This window comes from Ambystoma mexicanum, chromosome 6q, assembly GCF_040938575.1.
Source record: "Ambystoma mexicanum isolate Mex_15411 chromosome 6q, UKY_AmexF1_1, whole genome shotgun sequence".
NCBI lineage: Eukaryota > Metazoa > Chordata > Amphibia > Caudata > Ambystomatidae > Ambystoma > Ambystoma mexicanum.
Genome location: NC_090937.1, coordinates 854554142 through 854570739, shown reverse-complemented (window position 1 = coordinate 854570739; position 16598 = coordinate 854554142). Strand labels below are relative to the sequence as shown.

At 43.0% G+C, this 16598-nt stretch overlaps 1 protein-coding gene across 1 annotated transcript in view; it reads left to right on the top strand.

The window, feature by feature from the left end:
- Nucleotides 1-16598, top strand: part of TMEM192 (transmembrane protein 192) — a 925211-nt gene that overhangs the window by 41439 nt on the left and 867174 nt on the right. The window lies entirely within an intron of this gene.

Below are 16598 nucleotides of genomic sequence, written 5' to 3'. Positions count from 1 at the left end.
TGTGAAAACAGACCCCTGGTCATCAATCATTCATGTCAACACTCAGCCCAGGCTGTGTCTCTGCGCTAAAAGACAGGCCTAGATTCATGTGCTTATTAACATGATTAAACATATACAGTCAGGAATTGTACATGGACTCGGAGATACCACTCTGATGCACCACTCGGAATCATACACTTGACACAGGCGTTATCTAGTTAATGCATTTAATATGACCCCCTATCTTCTGAGGGTTCTTATTTTCATTTAACAAGCAAAAGCAGTAATAACATAACATCATACCTATGAACAAGATTTCCATGAGGGGAAAGCGCATGTTTTAATGTGTAAATAATAAAACAAGTGGCGGTTTTAGTTTAACAGCATGTGTAACCTTTATGTCTCATTAAGCTATGCTTCACTATACGATACTGTACTATACTCCATCAGTCTCCATGCACACAGCAAGCTCCCACCTGTCACTCATGTGTAGAGTTGAGTGTGCTTCAAATGAACCAGCTCCTTCTTGGGTTACCGAGTTCTGCTTAGTTGGGCCTGGCAGTCTCAGTCCTATACTGCTGCTGCTCTGCGTTGCACTCCTCCCCAGCCTCTCCTGCTTGAATGGACTGGCATGTCTGCTGGGCTTCCTACTTTCCCCTTTTTGTGCTGGGCTTTATATGTATAAAGTAACATGGTTTCCCTGCATGTGTGCGTTCGTCATATCCGCTATTTTGAACAGTGAGGGCTAGAGCTAGTGTGTCACTGTGTTCGTTCGAGTTAGGCTTCCTATTTAAATCTACATTAAGTAGATTCTTGCACCTCACAGTGAGATCTCTGCACCCGTTTAGTAAATGCCTTCACTGTACTCTATGGTATTTGCGAAGCTCAGCAGCATTACGCATGGTATGCTTCTGCAGGCTACTATATTAGTCGGTGTCATGACCATGGCCCCTGTCCCTGACACTCGGGGCCTCTGGGCTGCATCACAGTGTCCCTGCATAGCCCCAAGGGCCCAATCCTGCCCCCCCAGACTCTCTTGGAGTCAGTCCTGGTGCCTTTGGCGCCAGGCTCAAATGGCAAAGGGGGGGGGGGCTGGAGCTCTCAATGGCAATAGCACAACACGGATGCTCCCATATGGTTCAGTTCCGGAACTGAACCATGCGGTCTAGCATTTAGGGTGTGGTCAGGCCTGAAGGCACCTGGGATACCTGCAAACTATATAAGCCATGCCCGAGCTGCAGAACACGCTTCGCGTTGCTCTGTACTCGCAGCGTGACGTTCACCGCGTTCTGTCCTCTGCATTCCAGGCCTGCACCTACAAGAAGAACATCATTAGCCATCCTTACCTGCTAGTTGTTACAGCTCCTGTCAGTGTCCCGAATCTCCAGCATCTCGATGGATGCTCGCTCTCTCCTGGAAGCCGCAATCTGGGGAAGGAAATAGAAAGACAGCATTAGTAAGCGTGCGCATTTCACATTTAAACAACATACGGAAGCACGCTTACCTGAGCGGAACTCACTGTTTGTTTATTCCCGTTCCGGCCTTCCATCAACCTGCAAGAGAAAGGCAAAGCTGGTTAACACGCATACTTACTCGACGGCGATTCAGACAACATCTACTCATCGCTCCGCATCCTCTCGGCATCCTCTCGGCAGGTTACCATCCGGAACATCACGGCGGCCTGCAAGAGAAGGATAACACATGTTGGCACACTGCAAAAGTGCACATAGCGCCGCACTCTGTGCATTCACTTACTATCTCGAGCACAAGCCCCAGCCAGCTCGGCATCTTCGTCATTCCTCCCGCACCTAAGCGAGAAGGAAAGACATTAACGGGGGCAATTACCAGTACAGACAAACTATCAAAACAATAGATTTACCTGAAGAACTGAGTCGCAGCAGGTCTGGATTCACAGGCCCGCGCCAGTGAAGCTAACTCTGCGGCGAAGTGCCCCATCCACGACGCACCCCTGCACAGAACTGCAGGACGGAGGGCGCACCATATCGAAATCCAAGGGGAGGAAAGTTCTAAGGGGGTCGTTGGGTTCACAAAGGAGGTGGGCCCAGAGAGGAAGAGATTGTGGGCTAAATCAAAACTCCTGTATTCTAGACTAGATCCTCGGCAGAACGAGAACGCGGGGGAGGTGGATCGAGGTCGGAAGCAGTCCAACCGGATCGGGTGGCATCCCTGTGGATACCAGGTGAGCATTACAGTCGGCTATCTATTATCAAGAGCCAGCTCTCTCAATTGTTACTCTTTTTTTTCTGTGGTACTCTGAGCCTTAATGTTTCTATTCTTGTCTGTCAATTTCCTGTTCTTGAATCCTTCTCAGATATAACACTTCCCCGTGTGAGGTCAAAATGGCTGCTCTCAGATAACACCTAATGGTGTCAAGTCAAAGCTAACACCTAATGGTTTGCAGTTAAAACGGGCTGTTAGCTGTCATTTGTGGTCGGCTCATCTGCCCGAACAGGAAAGCACCACTTCCTGGACATAAAGTGTAGCGCACTAACCTTCTGAGTTAACTGTGCTGTATGTTTGAATAACGTCTTTTAATTGCTTCAATGACTACAGGCCGCACGAGATATGAAAAGCTGTCTTTTACATCTTTCATTGCTTCAATGGCTAGTAATAATCACCCTCCTCAAGACAGTTGTCGTAGATCAAATATTTGTACAACTTTGAAGCCATCATTAAACCTTTATAGGAGCTATTTTTACAAAACAGGCCGCCTATGTTGGTGGCAAAAATATAGCATGCACATCCTAGCACTGGTGAGTAATGATTACGGCATGCTAAAGTAAATGCGTTGCTTGGTGAATACATGAGCGCCTGGAAACATTGTAGGTGCTACAGAAAATCAAATGAATAAATGCATCACACTTCGAAACAGCGGTTATGGCCAAGACAAGCCTAAATTAATACATGTATTTAACAGTGAGGTATTCGGGATCAGTCCAATATATTGTTACTGGAACTAGCTAAGAATACATGAATGAATGCATGTATTTAATCTGAGGTATTTAGGTTAATTTAAACTCCTTACTGGCAATAGTTTCAAGGTAAGACAAGGGATTCTTTCAGAATCCATTAGCAATTAACAACCAGCATAGCTTGGCTCCTGACTTTCTGACCCAATGCGCTTTAGAATTTGTGATCTTGAGAGTGTGACCACAGTTTAAATTGGTGTTCCTTAGGGTAGACCAAAATGTGAGTGCCACTGCTACCCACAGTAATTTGCAAGTGAAGGTCATCCAATATGTACATATGCTGTGTGCACAAACTTGTTCCTTGAGGTATAGTGTGATATATTTTTTCAGTTCTCTAGACCCTGATTGTGATGCAAGCAGTGGCAGATTTCGCAGAATTTCAGGCTTTCTCCTTCTTTTGATGTATGTTAGGAAGCAAAGTGGTGAAGGAAACAAAATGTGCATGTCAGATTTCTGCAAGGACATGGGCATTGGCTCATTTGACCATGCACTCCTGGATCCAGAGTTACCCATCAATGTCTGGACTGTGGAAGCTCCGAAGGACTCCGGGTTTGAGAGTAGGCATGTTTCATCTTGTCTGGCTTGAATCAGGTGTTGCAGCGGGAAGCTCAGCTGTTTCACTTGCTGGTGTGTTGGTCTCACGGGAGACATCTGGACATAGTCGCTGCTTTCGTCGTTCTCTGAGCGGTTTCCTTTTCCTTGATATGCTCCCATGGCGAGCCGTGGCTTCTGGGGGGGGTTTCAAGGAAATCCCAGTAGAACACTTGAAGGAAGAATCTCTAGATGCCACACACGTCTATGTACACGGACAACATTTTGTCCAGTCTTGTATGCCACAATGCAAGTCTGGATGATGACTCTGATCCCCCACGTTCTTGGCAAGAAGTGATTCCTTGGCACACACCATGCATCTGGCAATAGCTGGTACAGTCGACCTCTTCCTGATCAATGAGAAAATGAAATGTTTTTGAAATTAAGCACATTGTTCCTACCCAAATCGAGTTGCTTCAAGGTACTTCAGGTTGCGAACATTCATAATTCAGTGTCCACAGCAACATAAAAGGGAGATTCCAAGTATTAGCAACTAATTGGCGAATAAGTCAGTGTTTTGATGAATGTGTCCAGCGTGGTCAGCCCTTTTTAGAAAAGCTTTTGTGGCAGCCATTGTTACCACAGAAAAACCTGTATTCGTGCCAGTTATCTGTGAGTTGTCAATTAAAGAGTTCATGGCCTCTTCATTGTATCTTCGTAGGCTAGTAGAGATGCATTCTGTTTGACCACTGCGGAGTGTGCTTCAAGATAATTCTTTTTGCTGCTGCATACTTTTAGACCCATGTTTTGCAGAGGTGCCATATGTAGGATCAATTTTGGAAATTCTAATGGTCGTATCTGAGACTGGGCCAGTATAGGAATTTGAATTGTGACAGCCTGGGTGGATTCAGAATAAACCCACAGCACTTAACTTGTGTACTCGCAGTAACCAGGGTTGGAACCCCAATTGCAACATAACAGGACTCATTGAATTGCACCAGATATAAGCCATCAGATAAGATGTGTACTTGACTATGAAAAAATGCAATTGGTGTAACATGAAGTGTACATTAAGTGTTACTCTCACAGGAATTCACTGGTGCAGCATGCATGCAAAATATGCGAGTGGAGCCTTTGCGTTCACGTAATGAGTACAGTGTTATTTAAGGACTTGAAGGAGACACGCATGCATGTGAATAAGGCACAACATAGTCTTCCCTGATCCAAGTGGTGTCATTAACCAAGTGCACATTACCCCAGGAATGCAGCTCCTGACATACCAACCAAGTGCACATTATTCACTGACGCATTGAGGCTACGAGACGTGTGGAGGATGCTACACCCTGACACAAGGGAATACTCATACCACTCCGGAGCACACGCCTCGCTGTCTAGGCTAGACTATTTTCTATTGCCACTAAATAACATGCATGAGGCATGTGCGGCACAATTTCTCCCCAGAGGTATATCGGACCATTCCCCGCTCATAATAACAATCAAAACCAACAGATCGATCCCCCCACCCAGCTGGCGATTGAACAGCTACTACCTTGGCTTCCCAGAACTAGTTGAACACGTCCAAAAGACCACTGAGGAATATTTTGAGATGAATACCGACTCAGTAGACAGCCCGGTAACGTTATGGGAGGCTTTCAACACAGTGCTCAGAGGGGAAATAATAGCCTGGACCACAGCCCATAAGAAAAAACCGCTAGAAGCAATACGTGATGCCGAAGCGAAAGTGCAAAAAGCAGAGGCTGATCACCTAACCCATGACAAAACGGAAACACATCGCGCACTACAACTAGCGCAGACAGAACTTCATCACATAGCCCTAGACAATGCAAAGCAGGCACATACTGCTATGCGAGCAAAGATATATGAAACAGGGGACAAAGCTGGGAAGATACTGGCATGGCTAGAACGAAGAGACCTAGGTCTCAACCAAGTCAGGCAGCTGACAACAGAAGATTCGGAACCATTAGTGACAGACCTAGATATAGCGGAAGGTTTTGCAAAATACTACGCGAAGCTAATGAAGGCACCAACCTCACCACCTGCAATGGACATCCTGGAAGACATTACCCTCCCTACCCTAAACACAGAACCGTCTAATCTACTAGAACAAGTAATCACTGAGGAAGAGCTAACCCAAGCCATGTCAGAACTCCAATCGGGCAAGACCCCAGGCCCGAACGGCTTCCCCATCGAATTATGGAAAAAAATAGGCGCAAATGTAATTTCTCCACACTTACTTCGCTTACTACAACACTCACACTCACAGGGCTGTCTCCCCCCAGACCTAAGGAAAGCCACAATAATAGTTCTGCCCAAAGCAGATAAGCCGCCCGATAAATGTAGCTCCTACAGGCCCATCTCTCTTATAAACTGCGAGGTCAAAATACTGGCAAAGGTACTAGCCAACCGCCTGCAACAAGTCATACACACACTGATCCATCCAGACCAGTGTGGATTCATGCCACAGAGGTCCACTAGGCAGAACATATATAGGTTACACACAGCACTGGAAAAACTACCTGAGATACAGGACCCCCTGGCTCTACTCGCCATAGACTTTGAAAAAGCTTTCGACTCTGTCTACTGGGAGACAGTATGGGTTATTATGCAGCGCATGGGCATAGGTCCGTACTTTTTGAACTGGGTCAAACTGCTATACAACCGCCCAGAAGCAGCTACAAAGGTAAACGGACATGTTTCAAATCCTTTCCAGCCAGGCAAAGGCACGAGACAGGGCTGCCCTTTATCTTTGAAATAGCAATTGAGCCCTTAGCAATTCTATTGACATCCACACGAACATGGAGCGGCTTCAGGTGGTCAGATGACTGGGAGGACAGAGTGTCCTTATATGCAGATGATCTGTTAGTATACCTGAAAGACCCACGCGAATCCTGTCCCATAGTGACGCGATTATTAATAAGATACGGCACGTTTAGTGGCCTCCGCGTCAACTGGACTAAATCCATACTATTCCCACTGAAGCAAATAGATAACGCGGTGCCGGACGAGTGTCCATACTGTGTGGAAAAGGAGCAGTTCAGATACCTAGGCATCCAAATTACGAATAACCATCAGACTATGTGCTCAAGAACCTACACCCAATAACGACGAGATTCAAGGAAGACGTCCGTCGCTGGATGTTCTTGCCACTAACACTATTGGGTAGAGTTGCACTCTTTAAGATGATGGCGCTCCCCCGCTTTCTCTACATACTTCAAAATGCTCCACTACCTATAGCGCCCAGCGAATTCCATAAAATAGATCAGACACTTAGAAAATTGCTATGGAACGGAGGTCACCCTCGCTTAGCACTAGCCACACTACAAAGATCTGTATGGGAAGGTGGAATCGGACTCCCCCGATTGCAAACCTACTACTGGGCCAGTCAAATGGCAATAGTGAATGATAGACTTCATGAGGACACACTACCACACAACAGAGAACAAGATCCCAACCAATATGAAAGATCCGTTATAAGGCACCTCTACCGTAAAAAAGACCGATCTGCTGCCCCGTCCATGATGACGCACATATCCCTAATATGGACAGACACCCACAAATACTTAGGCTGGGACAAAAAGTTAACTCCAGCACAACCGCTGTGGAATAACAAACTACTCCCGGAAGTGAACAAATTACCAAAATGGCACTCCTGGACCCAACTAGGCATTACCAAAATTGGGGACATAGTGAGAGGAAGCGAAATAATACCATTTACAGAATTAAGCACTACCTTTGCACTTCCAACAAATGAGCAGTATCACTACACACAACTGAAGCATGCACTACAGATTCATCTTCCTGAAATGATTGATATGCCTGATTACACCCCCTTAGAACGTAACCTATTCCCAGGCATGATTAAAAACAAAGTTACATCCACCATGTATAGTGCCATAACATCCTTTGCCATCGGGGAGCTGTCTAGTCTGAAAGCCAAATGGGAAGGGGACGTGGGTGACATACTTCCAGAAGAATGGGTAACTGCCCTGATGTTCCCCAGAGAAACGGCGATTTCCTGGGGCAAGACCACCACTCCATCCTGTTTGAGATGCAAATGAGAAGAAGGCTCGTATTACCACATACTATGGGAATGTACCATAATCCAACAATACTGGCAGCAGTGCTGTGATGATCTCTCAAGGGTATTGGGCAAAACGATTCATAGAAGTGCAAAACAGCTACTGTTGGGGATAGAAGATGAGGTTGAACTGTCACGCTACGAAAAACTGCTCTTATCTACTATCACTGCGATTATCAAGAGGAATATAGCACAACTCTGGGGCTCTGAAACGGCACCAAGCTATGAGCAGTGGACCACGGATGTGGACATTTGTATTGCAATGGAGAAGAGAGTCTACACGGCTAGGGGATGCCCTGAGAAAAGCCCTAAAATTTGGAAAAAGTGGGAAGACGCACACTGAGAAGTAGCCCCCGCCAAGAATCGGGCTACCATCCAAAGACATGTACAGAAACCTAAAACTACGTGATACTAGCGTAGCAAATGTAGTTAGATGTGTTAAGAGACTCCGCTGAAGTGGATACACGGTGTGAAGTTGTTGTTGGGTGGGAAAGGGAAATAACCGTTACCTCGCGATGCGAGGCTGTATGTTTTCTCTATGTGCAGAAAAACAATAAAATGTTGTATTAAAAAAAAAAAACAAGTGCACATTACCCCAGGAATGCAGCTCCTGACACACCATGGAAGGTGTAGTCTGAAGAGGAATATTTAACACACCATGAAAAATCCAATTTGAACGTAGAGCCTGACATTGCCTGGCGTATCGCAACCATGGACAAGTTAAGTGCATTTATTTGTTCTGGCCATGAAATTACATTCCAATCTGGGACTCCTTAGCTGAGAGTGTCCAGAGAATCTGTTACCACAGAAAGACTTACTGCAGCAACCGGGTCGCTTCTAATCCTAGACAGGTCGTTTTTAACCAATCCCACTACATCTGTAATGACATCTCTTAGCACATATAAGCCCTGCTCTAGCGCTTGACCATTAGAATATGATGCATGAAATCCTAACCGCACTGCCTCACTTTCAGTGTGCAGGATTTGCATTATTGCTTATGACCAAGTGTACGTTTTAAATGATTGACGCTTGTCCCACCTCACAAGGTACTCTAGGGTCAGAGATGGTGCTGGTAGCTGATCACCTGACATGCCCACTCTGTGTGAGCCTCAGAACTGTAGCTGTCCAATTCTCTTCTTTTATGAAGTTATCTAGAGATTGTATGACTTCACTCAGGTGATACTGCAAAAGCATTTCTTGGCACAGCTTACCTATGGAAATATCTTGTGTCAGGGAAGTGTTATGGGAATTCCAAGCCCTATATGAGCCCACATTGGTTCCTGCTTTTATTTTATTGCATTCATTTGCTTGAACCGCCCATAATAGAGGCCTCACTGAGGCATAGGTAATATTGCTGGAGCCATTTCCTTCTTTTTCTTCCGTTTAGGATGCATTCCAGAACTCACCTTCTTCTCTCTTCCAGTCAGGGTAGAAGCTCAAGTTCCTATTACTGCAAGTGGTCTGGAACTGTGTATAATAAAAAAATAAATACATCAAATGTGGCAATCTACATGCCATGTCTGTTGACCCCAAGTAGTCCACAGAGGGACAGTTTCCCACCATGTTTGTTTAGTCATGTTTGAAAAGTTTCTCCGTCAAAAATGACTGAATCTGCAACATACATGTGCTGTGCATCATGTGGCTCTGGAGGGAATTTATACTGATATTCAAACCTGTAATCCCCTGCTTGGTATGCTCTCAGTGAAATATATGGGAACTGTGCTTGAAATTCAGGACTATCGCTTTGGAAAGGCCAGAAAGTGTATTTGGGCCACAAGATGGGCTCACGTTTGACAAGTTAAAAGGCATTGTAATATTGCACATAACACACATGGGAATCTCATGGAGAGCCTCAACATCATCAAAAACATGAAACAACGTATTTTGTGCAAATGTCAGGAGACTACTTCTTAACGGGCTTTGGAACAACTTCTTTGCTTGCAGGTGGAGTGGAAACCTTGCTCAAAAAATACCCCGAAGTCAGTGAGATGAGAAACCCAATGAGGCTCAGCCACAGTAGAAGGAAATATACTGCCAGCAAACACTGTTTCAGAAAGTCTGTCCAAAAGAATTCTTTAATTACTTTAGCAACCAGAAAGGCTTTCTGTTTCCAAATTGGCAGACCTGCAGTACTTCCCTGAATTGTGGAGTTGTAGTCAGGCCTGGCATATTCTTCCTCATCTTACACACCAATCCTAATTTGTCGGATCTCCATCTCTTCTTCTGCGGGCTCCTTAACTGGAAGTGGAGGATTGCATAGAAACATAGCAGTAACCATTCAGGTGATCACAGAAACTTGTCTGGTGCCTCTCTTGGGTGGTATTGCGGGAAGGACAGCAGTTCTGGAAAATTTCAGTCTGATTACTTGCACTGCTGGTCTGTAGGACGGGCCAAACAGTGTCTTATCATGGATCTTCTCCAGGTCCCAATCTCCTGCTTTGAGAGTGGTTTCAGGACTGGCCTTAGCAGCTTCCACCTGGAGGGATTCCCTCAGCAGCATTGTTGACAGCAGTTGCCCTTGCCTAGAGAGGAGGCCGGCGAAAGTGTGCAAAGTAGGCATACACATTTTTCTCCCAAACAAAAGTTCAAATGGAGTCTTACTGTTGCACTGAGACTGGCGTGGTACATTATTTAAACTTGTGCTAACTAGATGCACGTGGTCTACCCAGTTGCCCCCCATCGAAAGGATGCATTTAGTGAGGCACAATATTGAGTGGTTTGCCCTTCCTATGAGCCCATTTAATCTCTGGATAATACAGGTTTTGAAAAGTGCAGCTCTGATCCCCAAGCCTCTAAGGCCCTCCCTGTGAATGCTGGACCATTATCAGCATGGAGCGTTTGAGTTGCTGTCATGGCTACTACACTCCAGAGTGCCTGTATGACTGATTTGCAGTTTGCCCTCTTTTGAGGAATCGTCCAGGTGAACCTAGTGTAAGGGTCCACTATTACTAGAATATATTTTTACTTTGAGCACACCTAATTGGAGATATGTTTAAAGTTGTAGATTTGATTAAAAATGTCAATCATTAGTTTTGCAAAAGAGTTCTAGGTGCAGGGGAGAAAATCTCAGCCTTGGCATCTAGGCTGGAGGAAAGTAGACAAAAAAGAGAGGTTCCCTATTGGGGAACCTGCGTCCCCTGCACACTATCTATGACCTAGGCCTTAGGGAATTTGTAAACCTATTACCTGCCCTCCTTATTTAAGGGTGACAGGTCTGGCTTATAAGTGCTTCATGTAATTTGCAGACATTTATATAACAATCAAAGGAATTTTTGTGACAATGAACATTCAATTTGACAATAAAGGTAAAGATAAAAATAATTTATTTTTCAAGTATTTTTCAAGTAGCCCAATGCGTTTCAAGTTTTTACACTCTTCATGAAGGGCAAGTAATAATTTCTAAACGTTCTACAAAGAAGGAACATTAAAGAAATGCTTTTAGTAAAGCCATTTTATGTTGTGCACTATTCTCACATGTGATTCAGTTTGTAATTATCATAAACCGAACAAGGGTACTTGTGTACATATACTTTTAGTGTGGGCACATTTTAAGCAACACATGTATTCAAAAGCAAAAACATATTAATCTTTTAACATAAGCTTCATGTTTACAACTCCACATTGGCAATCAGTCATATTATTAATCTAAGTCAAGTAATATCAGATACTTTGATGAGAATAACCAGTGGCTTGTGGCACGGGTTCTAACTACCAAAGCCTGCTTGTGTTTGTGGTGATTATGCTGTGTAGACCTCTTATTAGTAATCACCCTATTGTATAACGTTAGATTCCGATGCCTCCTATTAGTAGCACAAATCAGGACTGAAGAACCCAAACTATTGATAGAGGATCAACTAATGGTTTAAATGGGGAAACTTCATTGTTAAAAAAGCTCTAACTTAATGTATCGCAATATTTTACCTACTGACCTTTCTGTGAGTCCTGACTGAATAGGAATCAGCGATATGTCTCATATAAGCTGCATTTAGCAGTGAATTCTCCTACTACGAGTGTGCTTCTAGTCCTTCCAGGAATTGTACCAAAGCTAAGAAATAAGATATATATATAAAGAATATCCATTAATTCAACTTGTTCGTTATTTTGAAAATTGGTGAGCGTATAGCAACCTCTGGAGATTTTTGAATCTGAACTGTATGGTTCAAACTTCAGGTCCTGGCAGTAGCTCTGGGTAATCCCTTGGTAAATAGAATTGTGATCTAGGGATAACGTTGCAAAGAAAGATGCAAAAATCAGTGCCTTGCTGATCAGGGACTGTTCCCTTTTATTGATTGAGAATAGTAAACATTCTCACCTGTGGGGATCCTCCCATACACATGAGTGTTCTGATTCTACTATAGGGACAGTAGTCTTCAGTAGGGGAGAGTTCCTTTCACCACTATGGAAAGATACATATACTTAGTCCTGTGTCCAGTTTTCCAGTTACTATTATAAACTGCTGAAATCCGGCTGGTTGTGATTGTATAACTGGCTACATTGGATCCTTGGAATATGCAGATCCCAAGATTGCATTAAGGATCAAGTTCAGATCCATGCCCACCAGGACTGGAGGGGACGATTATTGTAGAATTTCAATAATGGCTACCCCTGATGAATGTCGGACATCTGAGAGTCAACAGACAGAAACATGTTGGGTTATATGTAGAATGTAACAAATTAATTTTGTACTGATGTTTGTATGTTAAACGTTGTTTTTTAGCTAATGCGGTATGGTTGTTTTTTCATTTTACATTGATGTTGTGTATGTAATGGTCCTGTTTTTCGATAACCTGGTTTTAGGGTTGTTCCTTAATCTGTGTATTATTTAACACAGTTTTAATGAGAAGTATGTCTTTTTTTCTATAATAAAAATAATTTTCCTAATGATACAGCTTTTGTGTGTTACACCTTTCCTTCCCATTAAAATGTGAATTTGAACTGTTTTCTTCTATACTATAAAAAAGGGCAGGTAAACATGAAATCAAGCTGAGGCTCTGGTGAGGATAACGATTTTTAAGGAGAGTGGTTCAGTTTGAAAGCGACTATTCCCATGCTGTTTCTGAAAGTAAACAGCAATTTTAAGTAGAAGGACTCGTAGAGATAAGAAGAAGGGGTTAGAGAGACCAAAGTACAGGGAACTTAATTGTCTGTCCACGTGAATAAAGAATGCAGCATTGCTTCTTCGGGACTGTAACCCCGCCCGGTAGCTGTAGCTCAGTTTTTTTGTGGGCCATGTGGGTTTATATGCAAGATAGGTTGTGACGTCACTGTGCGCATGCGTGAGTGACGTCATTGTTTCTTTATCGTAACATTAACTTGCATAATTGGCAAGTAGGATTATGTAGGCTTAGTCATGAATAGCTACTACAAATGCAGAAAACGGGGGATGTTAAAAGAGTGTTTGGAATATAAAAGCATAAAAGCAATAGCAGGTGATATGATAATCCCTAACCCTTATGATGTCCTATCGCACATGCGTGAATGACGCCATGTACGCAAGTATACCGGGGATAGTTTGTTGGGTAGAGAACGGATTATCTAGTAAATCTGGATTGTGGTGACTGCACTAAAGATGCAAATGCAGTACACTTCATACTATCTGGTATGTGGTAGCAGCGTGACTTGACATATGAATACGTCATATCTAGCTATGACTACCAAAACACCCACAGTGCACAGTTTTTTTGTACATTCATCTTAATTCTGTGATCCGTCAATAAAGCTAGAAGAAAAAAGCAAGAAGATAATGTATAGTGATTGTCTTTTTGAAAAAAGGGGGAGGGGAGTCTAATGGCCAAATGCCTACTAAATTGAAATAATAGAGTAAATCTTTGTATGGATGCTGTTGTTTACTATGGTGAGTCGGTAATTGCTACATACTTGGAACTCCTTTTTGTTTAAAATATAACAAATAATCCTGAGCGGTTGGGAAAGTCTGTTACTGCAGTAATCATAACTATTGGCCTCTGCCTAAAAGCTATTTTAGTGTAATCTGATGAAGGAGTGGGGTCTCAACTGCAGTAGGTATTGATTAAAGAAATATAAGAAGGGCCTATCTCTAGGTGACCATAATATGGTAAATTCCAAATACCTATCTGCTTAATATGCAAGTCATAAGGAAACCAGGAACACACCCCTGTTCAAATGATCTTCCCCATTTAACATTCAGCCGGATGCGTATCTTTTGAGAGTGACATAACATCGAAACCTCATTTTTGCTTTACTAATTGTCTTTATGAAGATCATAACAACACCATAATTTTATCGCTGCCCCAAGTTGGCTATACAATCTATATACCCACTACACCACATTGTGTAATTTGGAGGCTGTAGTTTGTTGAGGAACAGGGAAATTGGGATATTCATCTGCCTTTTGTTTACCTTCACGTGAGGATTTATAAGAAAGACATTGATTCCAAGCGGGGTCATTGCATTCAATTTATGGATCCAAAGGATTTTTGGCAGATCCCCTCCTCTAGGGAGTGGGTGTATTACCTCGAAGATGACTCCTGTCATTTGTGAGGTGTTGTGGTTGTTGTCCCTAAAGTGTCTAAAGACCGGTGACTTGGTGTTTCCGGTCCTAATACAGGACTTATGTTCTGTCCACCTGTCCTTAGCTCTTCCTGCAGTCTTTCTCACTTAGTATTTTGCGCATGGACAGCACAATGCGTAAATTACGTTCTTGGTGTTACAAGTGGCAAAGTGTTTTGAGCATTATCTTTTTACCAGTGTTCGGGTGCCAGATGTGGTCACCTGTGATTATGCTCGAGCAATGTTGAGGATTAGGGCAAGCAAAGGTCCTGATTTTTTGTTTAATAAATCTACTTTGAGTTTGTTTTGGTTCCTCTGCTTTAATCAGTTTGTCCCTGAGATTCCTCCCTCTTTTGTAAGCCGGAAAGAGTTGGTTGAGTGTTGGGTCAGATTTAATAAATTCCCAATTCTTGTGAATTATCCTTTTCACCTGAAAACCTGGCTGTAATATTTGATTGTATGTATTAGATTTTTATTGCCCTTCTTCGTGTTGCCTTTGAGGAGATCCTCCCGTTATTGTGCATTGGTTCTTAGAATGGCTTTATTGAGTGTCTCTTCGGGAAAACCTCTTTCCCAAAATCTGGACTTCATATTCTCATATTCATCTTGTAATTTATCTGAATCTGATGTAATCCTTTTTAGTCTTAACAGTTGGCTGTAAGGTAAGTTTTCCTTTAGATGTTTTGGATGGAAGCTATTGTGGTGCAGTGTGCTGTTGACATCTGTTGGTGTTCTGTATATTTTAGTATTAAATCCTTATCCTATCCTTTCGATGGTGACGTCCAGGAAATTTTAAGTATTGCCAGAATTGTGTTAGTTGGCCTTCTGAACCAATCCAAATTCCAAAGATGTCGTCAATTTATCTTAGCCAGCTTTTGATTTTGTTTTTCCAATGTTGGTTCTCAAGCACGTAGGTATTTTCAAAGCGGTACATGAATATGTTGGCATAAGAGGGGGCGACTGACGAGCCCATTGATGTACCAGCTATCTGTAAATGGTATTGTCCATTATACCAGAAATAGTTATTGTAGAGTATAATGTTAATGAGTTCAATTGCAAAAACCTTGTGGATGGAGATGTCATCATGTCTTAGCAGAAACCATTCTAGTGCTTCTATGCCCTCTCTGTGAGGGATAGAGGTGTAGAGTGCTAAAGTCCATTGTAAGTAGTATTAGGTTTGGTTCAGTTAACGTTAAAGAGTTGATAATTTGGAAGAAATGTGTGGTGTCCTTCAAATAGGTTGGGGTCTTTTGTACTAACTGTTGGAGTGCCATGTCCATATAAATAGCTGAAGTTTGGAAAATGCTATTGGTTCCCGCGACTGTGGGTCGGAAGGGAGGACACATTTTGTTTTTATGGATCTTTGGTAGTCCATAGAAGACCGGTGTTACTGGGCATTTTTTAATAAGGTATTGCATACTTCTATCGGAAATCCATTCCATTTCTGAGGCTTTGTCAATCACCCTTTTAATGATGTCTCTGATCCCGGATATTGGATCATTATCCAAAATCACATAAGTTCTGCAGTCTGCCAGTAGTTTTAGGCAACCTTTGTTGTAAAGTGCGGTGTCCATTAGGACTAAAGCACCTCCTTTGTCCGCCTGTTTCAGGGTAAGACTGTTGTCCTCCGCTAGTTGTTTGATGATATTAAGTTGGTGTTTTCAGATGTTGTGCGTTAGGTGTCGTACTTTAAGCGTCTCAGGTCTTTAGTGTTTTTTTGTTTAAATAGATTAATCCAAGGGTGGTTTACTTGTGGATGGAATTCACTCTTGTTTTTCAGTTCTAGATATTCAGATATGATTGGCTCGTATGTTGCATCATCTAGATTATCGAAAAAGACTTTAATTCAATTTTCTGTATCAATTTAAACAAATTCACTTCTTCCTCAAACAGAGTGGTATTGTTGATGGGTTTAAAGTCTCCAATTGTATTTTTGACAAAGGTTTAGATGAAATGTTTATCACTATGGGATCCTTTACTTGTTTTTTCTGTCGGTTTGCTTTTTACCTCTTCTATTCTTCCTTCTCCTGAAAAAAAAAAAGGTTGTTGAGTGGCAGGTACTCATACTGTGGCACTCGGTTGTTCTATTATTGCATCCTCCTGAAGTAAGGTGCTTTGGGAGTGTCATGTTTGGACTATCCGCATGTAGGAAGCAAAAGGCGCATAGCCCTTTAAGATACGTACAGCCAGGTGCCTGGAAGTTGACATGGCAATGCTGGCGTCCTGTACGCTCTTCCTTGTCCTGCCTCTGGCGTCGCGTTGACGCGTAACGTGGTCTGGTGACCTGTATTCAAATACAGCTCGAACCCGCTCACCGGTGCTTCTGAATTTGCTTCGGTAGCGTTCTTGGATATTGAATCTTGGTTCTTGCCCCTTGTATCCTGATTCTTCATTTTCCCTTTGAACCCGCTCATTCCTTACCTGCCTTACTTCCTTCTTACCGTCTCCTTGCTGCCTCGACTACGGACTGC